The following is a 16,817-nucleotide window of genomic DNA, read 5'->3' as shown; positions in this document are numbered from 1 at the left end:
AGGGTCTCTGCTCTTTTAACTGAATGGAGGTTAATGTTGGGGCACATGAAAACATATCTGACCCTATGCTCTGAAGTGATTCTTCATGTCCATACAAAGGGAAAACAAAAGTATATTTAGTGCCTACTACATACCAGGTTACTCTTGTTAATGGAACAACTATATCTTATATTCATGCACATTTGTCTATCTTCCTTGCTGTGTATGCATAAATACATGAACTTATTCAATAAAATATGAAGCTCCAGTGTTTTTATGTGCTTTACAAACATAAACTTGTTTAATCTTCATAATAACCATATGAAGTGTGTATTACTATCCCCATTTTAAATATGGTGAAACTAAGGCACTGTTGCCCAAGGTCAATGACTACTGATGATAAAGCCAGAATTTGCACCCAGACATTTAGAGATGAATTCTGAATCCAGTCTATTCCCCAGATACATATCATAGCTTCCATTTTTCTTTATTTATTTAGGTCATTGTTTCTGTGTAGTGTTCTTTCAACTCCTTTTGCTCTTAAAAGCTCACCATTGTGCAAAGGCTCAATTCAGATGTCACTTCCTCCAAGATGCCTTTTTCGATTAACCCAACTGGAAGCCTCTAATTAGATTCCTAATGGAATGAAATTTTACCCTTTGAGACACTTACTGATTACTCTCTTCTGTGGTAGAAAAACTTCTATTTATTGTCATGTCTTATACCAGATGATAAGACTCTTGAAGGCAGAATTGTCACTCACACTATTTTCTGGCTAGCCAGAAAATAGTATGGGCATCCTGACATTCATATAAATGTTGCAGATGCTTGGGAGTTTCGTGATGGCAGGAACCAGCTGTTCAACAAATGTTTGTTAAATGAATGACCATTAAGAATGTATGCAGAGGGTAAAATTACCCTGTGTTATTCTAAGATACTTTAAAACATCAACTATGTTAAAATAAGTATTCAAATAACAGCAGTAATAATACTGCCTTTAAGTTCACAGTCCTGATGTAAATTATGTTACAAAATCATGCTGAATAGGGCCGTCTGGTTGGCTTAGTCTGTTCAGCATCTGACTCTTGATTTCGGCTTAGGTTATGATCTCAGGGTCCTGAGATTGAGCCCTGCTTCAGGCTCTGTGCTTGGTGGGGAGTCTACCTGAGGATTCCCTCCCTCTGCACCCCCACCTCGGCTTGTGCTTGCATGCTCTGTTTCTCAAATAAATAAATAAATCTTAAAAAAAAAATAAAACCATGCTGAATTAACCACATACCAAGGTTTTTGTTTTTGTTTTTGTTTTTTAATTTTTTTTTAATTTTTATTTATTTATTTATGATAGTCACAGAGAGAGAGAGGCAGAGACACAGGCAGAGGGAGAAGCAGGCCCCATGCACCGGGAGCCTGATGTGGGATTTGATCCGGGTCTCCAGGATCGCGCCCTGGGCCAAAGGCAGGCGCCAAACCGCTGCACCACCCAGGGATCCCCACATACCAAGGTTTTAAAAAGAACTGTCTTTAAGAGTTTGCTACTATGTATGTCCTTTTTTGTTTGTTTAGCTTACAAAAAAAATAAATACTGAAGAGAAAATGTTTTTTTCTTTTGAAGTTAGATTTTTCTGTTCATGTGTGGGTAAATTGGTACTCTAATCCATTTCTGAAGTATTAAGACAGATTGAATAGCTATACACTATGCCGATATAATCACTCATAAACTTAGGATGAAAGAATCATCTCTTTAGCATGTATGTGTAGTTGTAGCGTTGAAGGCCACATCTATTTGTTTCAAATTATAGGATGGAATAAATAGAGAATTTATTTTATTTTAGCAGTTTTATAATCAGACCATATCACTGTTTTTAGTTCGATTAACATAATAGTTGTTATGACAAAGTAAATATAGTAATCAGAATTAGGAATTTTAAGAATAACAGACATCAATTAGTCTTAAAAGGTTTAATTTGGAGATATAGGGATGGAAGTTTACAGACTTTTTGAAGATATGTATATTAGTAAGATTTTGCTGTGTAACTAATCACCTAATACTAGTGACTTAGCAAAATAAGCGTATTTATGTCTTACAATTCCATAGGTCACCTAGGTGGTTCTTTTAGTTTGGGCTGGCCTGGCTGGTCTCTGTAGTCAGCTGGCAGCTTGGCTGGGGCCACATGGTCTAGCATGGCCTCCCTCACATATAGGTGGTTATCATGCTGGCTGGTGTGGGGGCCTTGGCAACAGATGGTGCATCGTTGTTCCATATGGTCTTCTTATCCTCAGTAGGCTAGCCAGGGCCTCTTCATGTAGTGTTCTAGGGGTTCCACGGTACAGCAAGAGAGGGCAAGCCCCAGTGGGTCAGCACTTTTCAAGTTTGCTCTTGTCCTGCTGGCCAAACCAGAGTCAGTGTGGAAAGGGACTACCCAAGGGTAGATACAGAGAAGCAAGAACAAATAGGGGGTCATTACTATAACAGGTTGCCAAGATGCAGAATTCATATGTACTTAGTATCCTTAAGCTCTGATGTGACTTTAGGCCAGCAGCATGAGGTGATCGGATAAAGAGCACACAAGGAGGCTGTCAAAGCTGCAGTTTTCAGAGAGAAAATTTATAGACTGTAGGTTCCCCTGAAATACTTTGAGCTATAAAAGTGGGGAGCGTCATCCTCCCTCACTCAGTAAATATCTCAAACTGAGGTTCAGCAAGGGCCACACTGCTGGTAGAAGCAGTACAATTGTGATGGCTACAGCCCCATAGAGCTCCTGGGTACTGGTGCGTGTGGCACCTCGCAGAGCTCTAAAACTGGCCCTTGAGGTAGGCCTTGTTTGTCACAGGTGAGGAAGCAGACCTGCAGAGGTCAGCTGAGCTGCCTGAAGTCATACGACTGGTACATGGGAAGCTACATTTTGAAGCTGGGTCTTTCACACTCCGCAGCTACTTCTAAAGAATAATTGGATTATTAGTGGGTTGATCATGGTTTTTTTTCCAGCCTGAAGCCTTTGAGTATTTTATGTCACTCCTGAAAAACTGGGAACCATGGAAAAACAGGAGGGGTTCTTTTTCCCCCCTTTCTACTTTTTCTCTACTCTGCAACCTTCATTTGTTGGACCAAATACCCAGTTTAATTTGAAGATGATAAAAAGCTTAGAATGGAAATTTTAATGCTGGCTCCAAATGTAATTTTTAAATATTTCATGTCATCATGACTCTTCTAAGTTTCCAAAGCAAAATTCAGAATCCTGAGATATTCTAGAACATATATTTAAAATTTCATTAGAAAATAACCTTCATTTAAAAAACCAGCTGCCCCTCTCCCTTACCCTACCCCCATGTGTGCTCTCAGAACACAGTGCATAACAACCATGTCTTCATACTTACCAGAATGTTGTTTGCGTAGGTGAGTCTGTTTTCCTCACCAGAATATGAGCTTAAATGTAGAGCCCTGTCTGTCCTCTCTGTATCAGCAGCACCTAATCCTGCATGGGAGCATTCCAATATCTGCTGTGTGAATTTATAACTGAATTCCACCATGCCTGGGGAGGAATTCTTTTCTTCTCCCTCCTTCAGTTCTGTTTGTCCTCCTTTGCTCCTGTCTTTCTTCTTTCTAGATTTTTCCTTCTCTTTCAAGCTGCCTCTGGTCTTTAGCTTTTCTCAGCATCCTGTTTCTCCCACTAGCTCATTAGTCATTATTATATTCATTTCATGTTGAAATGATAGTATGTTGGGTATATTGAGTTCAATAAAACATTATTAAAATTAATTCCCCCTGTTATTTTTACCTTTTTAACCTTACTATGAGAAAATTTAAAACCATAAATCTGGCTACTCTAGAGGGTTGATAGCCAGGTGAATTCATTAAAGCAAGTTCATAAAAACAGTTGTTTTGGGTTTTGTTTCAAGTGGATGGCTCTGTTGCACTAAAGATCCCATAGGTCACTCACATAGTGTCTTCCACTCACATAGTGCTGCTTCTGCTTCCTCTTCTACCACCAAAAATTCATGAGAACATATGGAGAGAATTTACCTTGCTTTTTACGATGCACACAGACTTTTCTCTACTGTCATAAGTATGCCTGGAACAAAAGTACACTTGACTCTTAAATTATTTTCACTAATGAAAAGGAAGCAGCAGAGTGACTAATGTAAATTGGAGGATACACTATTTTCTTTGGAATGTTCTGGTTCTTCCATTTTAGAACAGGTGTGGCCATAGTTGAAAGACACGGGAGTCATGCTCAGCATATTTGATACATGAGGAACTGGAAAACTGCTCAGCGTTTGGTGCCTTCCATATAATTGATGTAGGATTCATCGTATTATTCCTCTGTGGTGCAAACTCCAGTGCTTAAGTAAACTTGGTATATTTGCTTTTTTCTTTCTCATTTAAGGAAGAAATAATGGTCTAGCTTAGCAACTCTTCCTTGGATCTGTGACATAATTGGATAATTGTGTCAAAAATAGCCTTACAACATCCTCTTTGGGCATTAAGAATTCCAGAATTGCTGTGGGTCACTAAGAATTCATTATTTTGATCAGAGGTTAGTCATCTTTGATTAGTGGCAACTTCTTTCCTTTTGGCATGGAGTGGGCAATTACCAACCTCCTCCAGGGACTTTGGGTTGGTGTGGTGGTGAGTGCACCATCAGCTACCATCTTGTGAGGCTGAAGCAAGTGCTGCTTACAGTTGGGCAGTGGGGGTGGAATCCTGGTTTAGCAGCTTAGCAGTTTTTGTAAACAACCGGTGGAGGAGGTGGGGGGATTGTGCTGGTGGTTACCAGCTCATGCCTGTGGGAATCAACCTGTTTACCTTTGGGTATTTGTGCCATTGTGGACAGTGCTTCATAAGATCCATATTGCAGGATGCCTGCCTATGATAGAGAGTCAAGGAGCGAGCCTCTAGAGCACAGCCTTGGGATTTGGGAGTTGAGTAGGAAAAAAAAAATCTCTTGAATTCTAAACTGACACAACATTTTAAAATCAGGGAAACAAACAGCTCTGAAAAGATCTATACAATAATAGGTAAATGGTCAATATGGAAGATGTGTCCTAGAGAGGTTAGGAGGGGGATGCGATAATCCAGCATTGATTTGGAGTGAAACTTTGGACAAGTTATTGAATCTCCCTGTTTTACCCAGCTCTTTAAAAAGCGGGGAGGGGGATAATATCTCCCAGAGGTGTTTGGAGATTTGATTGATGTGTATAATATGTTTTGATATCTTTTAGAAAATGACCAGTCAGACCAGAGTATGTCATCAGAACTCATATGTCTAAAACAAACTTTTTATTTTATTTTTCTAATTTGTATTTATTTATGATAGGCACAGAGAGAGAGAGAGAGAGAGAGGCAGAGACACAGGCAGAGGGAGAAGCAGGCTCCATGCACCGGGAGCCCGACGTGGGATTCGATCCTGGGTCTCCAGGATCGCGCCCTGGGCCAAAGGCAGGCGCCAAACCACTGTGCCACCCAGGGATCCCCTAAAACAAACTAATCTGAACCATCTTGAGTAGATGTTAAGCAGATCTGTGGCTTTGATAAAAGTTGTACGTATTGAGGAAGTGTGTATATATTGGAAAGAAAGTTCTGTGTTCCTTCAAATTTTCTTGTGAATATCAGGTGTGTGCTTGGGGTCTTTAGCTGTTAACTTGAGTTTCAACATGCTTTGTAGATGGCCAGCCACCTAGAGAGGACAACTTACCAATTCCAGCCACCCAGGCAGTTAAATGCACTTCAAAGTGCTTCTTGCCAAGGACGATGCCTTTTGCAAATATTTGAAATGTTTGTTCTCAGTTGTAATTTATTAATGAACCTGTACCCTCATGGCAACTCCTTGGGAGGTGCAAAAGACAAAGTCAGAAAGCAAGTAAATGATATTAGTTCATTATATATCAAGAAAAAAGCTTTCATTGAAGGGAACTTGTTGGCAGACTTATTTGTATGTATGATGCCTATTTAATTTAACATCGTACCACATCTAATCACACGATTGTAAAGAATCGGACAGAATGTCCTTTTACTTTGCCTTTTCTTGTGAGGAGTATACAGCACTGCCACCTTGTTGTCCAAGTTCTGTCTGATTTGAATGTGCTTAAATATCAAGAGAATGCCTGTTGTGAAAAAGAGCTTACTCTTCTCTTTGTCAGTACTTGCGAAAACAACTTAAAAGAAGTTAGTATTATTGGGCTGAATTCAGTAATTAGCATAATCATGATGCTATGTATTGTTCAGCAGAGCACGCCCCTTGGCCGAATTTCCCATTAAGAGGACACCAATGTTGTCCTAGTGAATAAATCCCAGCACACATGATGCAAATCAGCGAGTTCCTGCCTGCTGTGCCGGTGCGGTTAATTTTAGCCAGCGTTTGTTCTATGAGTTGTAAAACTGTTTACCCAAGTAGAAGTTAGTAAGCTGAAATGTGACTTCTCGGCCTAATGTGATAGGATATCTATTTTAGACTTCAGATTGTGTTTATGGTCCGGAGAGCGGTCTCCAGAAGAATTGCGGCTCAGATTTCCTTTGAAAGTGCTTGTAAGTAGTGGGTGGATTTTTAAGATTTCTCTTTGTTCTTTTCTCCTTAAATCTTCCTATAGTAATTTTTTAATCTCTTGGGGAAACTGGAAACTTTGGGGTGGGAGCTTCAGAGGATTCTAAGAATGGTGGTTTTTCTTTACGTGTATCCTACTGCAAGGAACCTGTCTTACTTGGTTTTTCCGAGAGAGTGCATGATTCTTACTGTTTTATCTTTGCAAAAGCAGTCTGTAGATTATCCCTTATTTTTATCTATTAGAATATTTGATTAATGGAATGGTTGTCTCATTGAGCTTTTTCTTTTTTTATTTTTATTTTACTTATTTTTTTTGAGCTTTATTTCTACGGTACCCTAACTCTTAGGGAAAAAAAAAGTTGAAAGATTCCTGTTATACTTACTGTGTGACCTACAAGTTTATATAGAGAAATAATGGGAGTGTCATATAACTTTGTAAAATGTATAGATGGACAGTTTTAATTTTTTAGAGGATTTTATGTTTAAAAATAGACCCATATACCCCTAAAGAGAAGCACTTAAAAAATTAATTTAGGAAGAAGGTTTTCCAAAGTAATTGAAAGCATCCTCTGGAAGATAGTTACCAAAAAAAAACCCAAAGGTCATGAAATTTTTAAAATCTTAACTGCTCTTAATTTAACAAGTCATTGTCAACTTAAATGTAGACTGAAGAAAACTAAAGATTAATTAAACCTGAAGCAACCTTCTTAGTTTGAGATGTGTTTTAATTCTGAGTACACTGACTTCATGACAAACAACATGCTTATAACAGAACTAGACAGGACATTTTTTAAATCAGTTAACACATAAATCACATCCCCTGTAGGAATATTGGTTTTACTGAAACAATTCTAATAAGTTAGGTGGTAGCTGCTCCCCAGGCATCCACGTCCAGATCAACTCTGTGAGCAGAGGGAGGCATTCCCTCAAATACCACTTTCCCATTTTGCAGGCTTTATTCAAAGACTTCTTTGTTATTATGTATAGTCTGATTTTTAAATCCAAATGACCTAAGGTGTCAACAATGAAAGGAAATGTTTCAGTGGTACATTTAGTAGGAAAAGAATGTAAGAAGGGAAAACAGAACTGAGTACTTGAGCTATTTTTAGAAAGAAACTCCTATTAAAACAAGTTTTTTTGTTGAGCAGAAGAGAAATTTGCAGTCCAGATTCATTGTAATTATAACAGAAAAGTCTATAATAATCGTCTTTAGCAGTAAAAGGGACTTTGTTCCAGTACTGGCTTCATAATACATACTTTCCTCCAAAGAAAGAAAAGAACCCGGGTCTTATTCTTACTTTTGATTGTCAGTGAGGCGCCATCAGCATCTCAGTGGAGTGTTTGTAAAGGTACACCCTTGCTAGTACTAGATGGTTTGCAAGCTGTTCTTCATTCCCTCCCTTGGAGTTTAGTCCTGTGGAAAAGAGGGGCTGTTCAAAACATAACCATTTTTAAATTTTGACAGAAAGAAGTTTCCATAGGTATTTTTACTAGAGGAAGCGTGTGTTCTAGGAGGAGTTGCTAAAATGCCATAAACAATTTCTGAGTGTTGGTTTTCGTGATTTATGTGCTGTGAGAGTGTGATATAGGTGAATGAAAGAGGAGATCATTCTAATGATGTAAGCGCCAGTGTGGGAATTTCTTGTGTTTGCTGGGGCATTGATTCCCTTTACTCCTTATCTTGTGTGCCTGGTAAAGTGATACTGGTTATGGTTCCCTCATTAGTAGAGTCCCTGTGACTAGTTAGGACATTGGTGTGACACATCACAGTGAGCTCAGCTCAGGGTCACAGAGGAGGTGTCCAAGTGCTGAGCAGCAGGGGCAGCTTTGGGACTGCAGGAAGGGCCAAGCAGCCCATGGCCCGACACGTGTGCTGGGTACACCTGCAGTTGACTTTGCGTTTCTGTTCTTCAGTCCTGTTTAAGCTGTTTTCCCTGGGCCGGCCCTTGCCTCCTAGCCCTTTGCCTCTTAAAATAGAGACCCAGAGGCTCTGACAGATCCAGAGGGTCCTGATTGCAGCTGATTTATTTTACGGTTTCTCTGTTCCTAGAGAATTAGCCTTCTGCTCTGAAGCTTTAAGAGATTTTCAGGGAAGCAAAGAATCTTCTTTTTTGGGGGATCCCTTTCATTCACATGAAGTGTTTTTTTTTTTAAGATTTTATTTATTTATTCATGACAGACACGGTGTGTGTGGGGGGAGGTGCGTTGGGCAGAGACACAGGCAGAGGGAGAAGCAGGCTCCATGCAGGGAACCCGACATAGGATTCGATCCCGGGTCTCCAGGATCCAGGATCACACCCCGGGCTGAAGGCGGCGCTAAACCGCTGAGCCACTGGGGCTGCCCCACATGAAGTTTTTAATAGGTAGCTGGACTGAGTGGTTATATGGGAACTTACATTATCTGACAGGTTGCCTTTTGATTTGGAGCTGAACACAAGTGCACCGTGAGTACATCCCTAGAATGTTCTCTTTCAAGAGGAAATTTTGTAGGGTTAGGCTTTGTTATATTGAATTTCAACTCTTTTATCTAAAGCGAAAGGGACAGTGTGCAGAGGGATGCCTTGAGCTCTGCCTGCCTTGGACACAAGTAGATGGTAATAGGATTGGACCCTCTGCTGGAATTGTGATTTCTCCTGGAAATACTGGCACTCCTGTTATTGTTTAGCCTGTGTTAAGCATCCCCAGAGCACGTACAATGCACAAAGACAGCATAGTTCCTACTCATGAGGGACTCAACATGCTGATATTAGACAGTGCACGGAAACTGGGCCCCCGACATAACACACTAAGTAAACTGGCAGAAAACAGTATGATAGGGAAGAAAAGGAAAACAAAATGGAGTGTGGGGAGGATGGAGGGTAGTTCATGGGGTAGCTTTCAGATTGCCTGGGCTTCTGCCAAACAGTATAGACTGCAGAGCTCCCGGGGTGCTCCTTCCCTTTCTCTTCCAGCAGCCATGGAAGTGGTGGAGATGAATGAGAGTGACCCCAGCAAGCACCTTCCCAACACCAGTTCCCTCTTAGAAGTCCCCAAAAAAGGGAGGAGATTCACTAGTTTCCCTGTTCCTGGAATGGTTTCTATATGGAGGAGGTAAACTTAGTGTCTTATAAAGTCCAATAAATATAAGAAGCATCTTTCCCAATGTCATATATTTGGCTAGAAATCTGAATTTGTATTCCATGTTTTTCTTCTGAACTTATATGCACTCAAACTAGTTCCTGAGCCCTGTGCTGGGTTAGGATGTTGAGTCACCTGTTGAATTAGAGGAGTGCTTTGAGCTTCTCCACAGAAAGACATTACGAAGGTCACCTAGGCATTACTGCAGCTCATAAAGGAGTCAGAAGGACATGAATCAGAAGGGAGCTAATAAGACAAGCTTCGGGTATTGAAGATTAAAAAATAGGAATATATTGTGTGAAACTGTGAGTCATTTTTCCCTTTATACACAGCCTCAGCCAGTCGCTGATTAAGGTTCTGCGTCTTATTCATGGCTCTACAACCAAGAGTCTTGGAGAAGACTCCACAAAGAACCTCACAAAACGATTAAAGGGTTGAAAAATGATATCTATAATAAGATGTTAGGAAACTTCTATTATTTAGCCTGGAGGGAAAAAAATGACCAGGAGACTCTTGAGTTGTTAGGCAAGTAAGTATATGCCTCAGAACCAAGGAATGATGACCAACTGGTGTCTATTTCCATTGAACATACAAAGTTCAATCCAGCAAAGGTTAGGTCAGCACCGTGGTACTCACAGTGCAGTGCTGGCATCCTCAGCATCAGCACCACCTAGGAACTTGTGAGAAATGCACCTTCTTAGGCCTCGCCCCAGATCTGTCCATTTGGCAGTGGGGCCCAGCAACCTGTGTTGACAAGCCCTGCAAGTGATTCTGATGCACACTAATGTTGGAGGATGAGATAGAATGCAGGTTTTTATAAAATGGAGAAGTTGAATACTGGAAAATGTAAACCTTTTTCTGGAAGTTATCTAAAAATGGGTTTATATTTGTTTATGATGTTTTTAGTATTCTCTGTGAAGTCTAGAGATAAATGACCTCTCAAAGTCCCCTCGAGCCCTGACTTTGCTGAGCCCTGACTTTGCTCTGGATTTCCTCTGTCACTTAGAGAAGATTAATAATTAACCAGGAAAATTTTGCAATTACTTTTCTGAACTCAGTAGTTAAGACTGCCCATTTCAAATGAGAATCAAATGAGAAAATGTGATGGTAATGTTGTGTTTTCAGATAATATCACAGTGTTATTCAGTAGACTCCCTCCTTCCAGTGTGACTTTTTTACAGCCACCCAAAGGGAAATTTAGGCAGAGGTCAAAACAAGGGACCTTAGCTGGTGATCATTTTGTGTCGAAGACTGCTGGCTAGATTGGTCACTTTCTTCATGAAGCCCATGTCAGAATATAGGTGACTGTACCCCAGTTTTCCAACTCTGGGACTTCTACAGGAGGAGAACTTTATTGGTGAGCTGCTGTATCACCTGCAGGAATGCCATTCCTCATCCCTGCCACAGGGAATTACATCTGTCAGCCTAGATGTAGGGGCGAGGTGAGAGGACCTAAAGACAATGGAAGCACAGGTCTTGGATAATGGTACCAGCTTGGAGGGGCTCTGCTAGAGGTGAAGGATGGTAACCTATTTCATCTTGATGTTTTTATAGCTCTTGCAGTCAATAGTACACATGCTGGGCACTTAATGCAATTAAATGATTACTTAGTTGAAATGTTCAAGGCCACAGGTGTTTTGCCCTCTCCTGTGTAATAAATTATCTAGAGGGGAAGGTAGCAGTCCTTACCCTTCCCAATCAAAATAGGTACTCCTCCTACCAGTCCCTCTACTCACCCTGCCCCCACTGCTTTGTGCTTTTGTTGTGCTTTTGCCTGGAATTGTCCTGGGTTGAAAACACAAACTACTGAGAATGTGTCTATTTGTTATAACTTGTATAACATTTCATACAGTAAAAGCTTTCCGTGGTCATAGCAAAGGGTACTCTGCAGATGTGTTTGGCCAGTGCTGCTTAAAAAGCGGCACACAAGTAGCACACTGCTGTCTCCAAAGAAGACGCACTCTGTCTTGGCCAGGGTATGGTGCCTCTAATATTTTAGCACTTAAAAATGGGATAGGTAGAATGCTTGACTTTTATAGCTATAGTTAATTACACATTTGTAGAGTATTAAAAGTTCCTTGAAGTGAGGAAAGACAAGTGAGAGCAGTCTGGCTCAAACTCCAGTTTGCCTTGTAATGGGAGACAGAGAGGTAAAGGTGGCAAGTGTCTATACCAGTGTTGCACAATCTTCACACTGGGTTGTATTTGAAAAAACTGATCTCCCAGGCATTAAGCCGCATTCGCTGTTACCTTTATATCTCTATTTACAGAATGTATGAAGTCCGGTGAATCCTGGTTGGGCACTGATGATAATTGTATCTCACCAATCCATAGGGTAGACAGAGCTGATTTTTAACACCCTGAATTAGTCTGAATATAAAATGCTCTCTTTAAAACCAACAAACTCTCAATAACTATAAATCCAATAGAAAATTCAACTGTTTGGCCAGTTTGGTTCTTACTGATAGCAGGCAACAGGCTATTTTCATTTCTACACAAAAAGAAATAACTCATCATCCCCTTTGGTATTTCACCTTGGTAAAAATAATTTTGTTCTTAGAATCAAGCTTTTACCTAGTCCATATATGTTTCATTAAAAATGAGATTGGGGGGCAGCCTGGGTGGCTCAGCGATTTAGGCTCCCTGCATGGAGCCTGCTTCTCCCTCTGCCTGTGTCTCTGCCTCTCTCTCTCTCTCTCTCTCTCTCTCTCTCTCTCTTTCTTTCTCTCTCTCTCTCCGTGTCTCATGAATAAATAAATAAAATATTTTTAAAAAATGAGATTGGGTAAGTGGCTTGGGCTAAGCCTTTTTTCATTATAGTTATTTAGTCCAAAAAAATTAAACTTGAAGAGAAAGAAGGGGGGAAAGCTCCTTTGCTTATTATTATTAGACTACTAAAGAATTACTGACCTAATGATTCAATAAAACATCCCCAGAAACAACCTAATAAGGTACTAGTTAAATAATTGATGGTGCTGCCACATAATGCAACTCTATGCGGCCATTTAAAATGATGCTCCATCTGTAGCCTTACAGATTACAGGTTACAAAATATATATTACAACCACTTTCTCAATGGAAGACATTTTTTTAATGGTTTAATGGCTTCATTTTCTTTTTCAAAAGGAAGGTACTTAAATGTACATGAAAAACGAATGCTGTGCACCAAATGTAAGCAGTGGTTATCTCAAGGAGGTGAGCTGATGTATAATGTTTTACCCTCTTTTTTGGCTATCTCTATGTTAGATTCTTTTCAGTGAGCTGTATTATGTAGTAATGAAAAACTTTCTTTTCAAAACACGCTATTATAATTCATTTTGATTTTGACTTTTATGTTTTATTTAATTTGGCAGTGGCCTCGCAGTGGCTTACATAAGTATCATGTACTCCGATAGGTAAAACTAGTCACCAAAATGGACACAAAACAATGATTATTTTTCAGTGATGAGCTAGCAGCATTTTTCCTTGTTTTCCTTTCTTGTGTGTTTATCAGATTTTTTAATATGAATTTGTATTATTCTTATAATGAGAAAATTGGACTTATTTTTAAGACAGACTTGAGACCTTGGCTCTTGGGAAGAGGCCCATACAAATGGATGCGTGGCTGTTATTGACAAAGGGTAATTTTGTGAATTCTGCAGCATAAAAGGTATTCAGCAAGAATCTGCTTTCACTACTTACAGCTGTGGATGTTCAAGGAACTCTAATATCCCAAATTGAATAAGCTCTCAGGTTCAATATTATATAAGGAAAGGGAGCTGGGGAATCCAGCATTTGTTAAGTCATTAAAATAATACTTTGTATTAGGATTATCCATTTAAACTTTGTAAGGGACCATCATTCTTGAGCTTAGATATAAAGTAGTGAATGGTGGAACCATATGTTACAGACATCAGATGATATTTTTGAGTGACAGTGATGAGGGATGATGGAAAGAACAAGTCACCTAGCTAGTATTTCCAAAGCACTTCTCTTTGTAGTATCAGAGTGTATCTCACCAGTGTTTATTAAAAGTGATAGCACTTAAGAGAGTACTGGCTCCCTCAATTATTTCTGCCAAATGCTGCTAGGATGTTCTTGTGGCCTTACTCAGAAGGTTATTTGGGGTAACTATTTGATACTGGTGGCAGTTGATTTAAGAAAATCATGAGCAAAAACAACAGGCCTCCCTGTTGTTTCAATCCATTTTGTGTGGTAACCTGTGAGACTAAGTACTTTTTCGCAGTTAAAGGGACTCTCTTTGAAGTGTCTTCCTATGGCCTAAATGAGTAGAAATCTGTCCCAGGTTTACTAGGCTTAGATTGAAACTGAATGGAATCCCCATCAACAGGACTGATACCTTAAACTTAATTTAGAGCCAGGATGCCTTGAGAAGCCAAAAGAAATCTAGTAGCATATATAAACTCCCATGTTTTGGCATAGCCTTTTTGTTTCAGGACCTTTGTTACTCATAGAAGGGTATTTCCTGGAATATTTGGAACTAAGAAAGCTGGTTTTTCAAGTTTCCTGCTTACCAGTTTTGATCCTTATAAGGAATGCTCTTCATTTCATCTTCTCCTTTGTTTCTTTATCATCTTATCTCTCTCTCCTGTACTTACAAGATAAGGAATAATCGTGTAATTCCTCTCTGCACTGTTGCCTCTTTGGGGAAGTAAAGACACATCCTACATGGGTTTATCTTCATTTCTTCTGCGTGGAAGAGGGGAGAAAAAGATGTTGATGAACTGTTTAACCCCAATAGTTAGATACGCAATGGATAGAGTACAATCGATCGCCGTATCAGTGTGTCCACACCAGCAGATGAGTACCAGCCCTCCCAACCAGCCCTCCCCCGCACAGCATCAGCACAGCTGTGTGAAATGCCACATGCCTTATCAAGGTGGAATAAAATGGGTGGTTACGGTTTGATTGATCAAATGCTTTGCAGGTTGAGTGGCTCAAAGGAAAAATGAGAACATCTTTTTAAAAGCAATAGAACAGATAAAAATATTTCTAGACTATATTCTGAGATTCTGAGACTATAAACTTAAGTTAGAAATGGCAGAAAATGGGGATCCCTGGGTGGCTCAGTGGTTTAGCGCCTGGCCAAAGGCAGGGCATGATCCAAGGTCCCGGGATCGAGTCCTGCATCGGGCTCCCTGCATGGAGCCTGCTTCTCCCCCTGCCTGTGTCTCTGCCTCTGTCTTTCTCTCTCTGTGTCTCTCGTGAATAAATAAAATCTTTAAAAAAAAAAAAAAGTAATGGCAGAAAAACTCTGTAGTCGCTGTCAAGAGAAAGGGTGGCTTTTGGAAGAGCAAGAGGAGACTAGATCTCAGCTTAAAGATTTGGCCTGAGTTTTTATTTTCTTTTTATTTTTTCATTTGTTCATTTATTTCTTGGTTTTGTTGGGTTTTGCCTTTACCTTACAGATTAAAAGCAAAAGTAGGAGGATACAAATGTGCTCAGCATACTGAGGTAGTTGGGAGTTACAGATGAGCTTATCTATTATTATAAAGGTTTTAAAAAGAGACTTGAGTCCTGAGACTCAAACTGCTTGAGACTTGACTTGAAATTAAAGTGGTGGCTGGAGCAAGAAGAAAGAACTGGGATGTTCCTACTGTGCAGAGTTCAGTGCCCTTTGGGACCTGGAGGGTAGAGCATCCAGCCCAGCGCATCTTTCTGTCAAACCTGGTTTTTGCCATCTCTCTTTTTGTTTACATTTTTTGGTTTTTCCTTGATCTTTAAATCATGGTGTCTCAGCCTGTCAGACTTGTCAGTAACAATTAAATAATCTAGAATTTTTATTTGAAGAAGAAATGACCTAAAGCTTAATCCAGAAGAAACTTCTGATCAGGTATAAAAACTTGACATTGCTATACGAATTATTAAGTATTACAATGATAAGTTTTTTAAGTTTTAATTTTTATTTTTATTCTGTTCTGAGAGGAAATAACCCTCAATTGGCAATAATATAATGAGAAAGATTTTGTTTTCTATGTCCTCATTAAACATTAAGTAGTGAACTTCTAAGAACTCAAATGATCCAATTGGATCCAACTATGGAAGAGCAATATAGGTGAAGAAGTATCTTTTTCTAAAGGCAACTCATGGCCACTTCCAACAATAATTATATATCTTAAAATTCACTTTTTCTAGTGACACTGTGGTTCCATGAGTTTTTACACATAGGGTTTTGTGACCACCAGCACAGACACGATAAATAATAATTAAAACTTCCCAAAGGTTACCCTCGTGCTGATACCTTGCATTCAAACCTTCCCTCCATCCTTTACTCCCCAGACTATGAAAAGTAGTCTCTAAGTTCCATATGCAGCCATGGTGAAGGGTGAAAATCTAATTAATTAAGGGGGCTTATGCACTACTTTGACCACTTAAGTGGCTTATGGGTGATTCTTAGGAAGCCAGACTAAAATGTAAAAATAGGGTGGGGGGGGGTGTGAGGAGAGACACCAACAGCTGTGCACTATGTGGAAAATTGACTTCACAGAATTAGATCAAATAAACATATACCAACAACAAAACCTCTGGGGGCTAGGAATATCAGTAACCAGAGTTGCTGTGCTATGTAAAATGTCCAGTTTTCTTTTTTTTTTAATTTTTATTTATTTATGATAGTCACACAGAATGAGAGAGAGAGAGGCAGAGACATAGGCAGAGGGAGAAGCAGGCTCCATGCATCGGGAGCCCCACATGGGATTCGATCCCGGGTCTCCAGGATCGCGCCCTGGGTCAAAGGCAGGCGCTAAACCGCTGCACCACCCAGGGATCCCTAAAATGTCCAGTTTTCAACAAAAAATTATGGGACAAGTAAAGAAGTTGGAAATTGTGACACATACACAGGAGAAATAAACAATAGAGACTGCTTTTGAGGGGGCCTTATAGATTGAACAAAGCAAAGACTTTATTTTTTTATTTTTTTAAAAGATTTTTATTTATTCATGAAAGAGACAGACAGAGACCTGGGCAGAGGGAGAAGCAGGCTCCCTGCGTGGAGCCTGATGTGGGTCTTGATTCAGGGACCCTGGGACCACAACCTGAGCCAAAGGCAGATGCTCAACCACTGAGTCACTCAGGCACCCCCAGACAAAGACTTTAAAGCAGCTATTATAAATATGTTCAAAGATGAAAAGAAACCATTCCTAGGGCAGCCCCGGTGGCGCAGCAGTTTGGCACCGCCTGCAG

At 39.9% G+C, this 16,817-nt stretch overlaps 1 protein-coding gene and 1 long non-coding RNA gene across 5 annotated transcripts in view; one reads left to right on the top strand and one right to left on the bottom strand.

Moving 5' to 3' along the window:
• The window catches only part of SLC20A2 (solute carrier family 20 member 2), a 101,052-nt gene that overhangs the window by 27,596 nt on the left and 56,639 nt on the right, over nt 1-16,817 (top strand). The window contains exons 1-2 of one of the 4 annotated variants that reach the window (XM_055334737.1): nt 6,240-6,502; nt 12,762-12,830. The exons of 2 other annotated variants lie outside the window; for them this stretch is intronic. The gene's annotated coding sequence lies outside the window, so the exon portion shown is untranslated. Of the gene's footprint in view, nt 1-6,239; nt 6,503-12,761; nt 12,831-16,817 lie in introns of those variants that run through there. One more of the 4 variants, XM_055334735.1, reaches the window with a different exon arrangement.
• Nucleotides 1,924-4,025, bottom strand: LOC129515707 (uncharacterized). Its single transcript, XR_008665634.1, has 2 exons — nt 3,355-4,025; nt 1,924-2,361 (listed from the first exon to the last, which is right to left on the bottom strand). It is a non-coding gene; the product is annotated as an uncharacterized LOC129515707 (long non-coding RNA).

Source organism: Nyctereutes procyonoides, unplaced genomic scaffold, assembly GCF_905146905.1.
Source record: "Nyctereutes procyonoides isolate TBG_1078 unplaced genomic scaffold, NYPRO_anot_genome, whole genome shotgun sequence".
Lineage (NCBI taxonomy): Eukaryota > Metazoa > Chordata > Mammalia > Carnivora > Canidae > Nyctereutes > Nyctereutes procyonoides.
The sequence above is the reverse complement of the archived record's forward strand: the minus strand, read 5'-3'. Positions and strand labels throughout refer to the sequence as shown.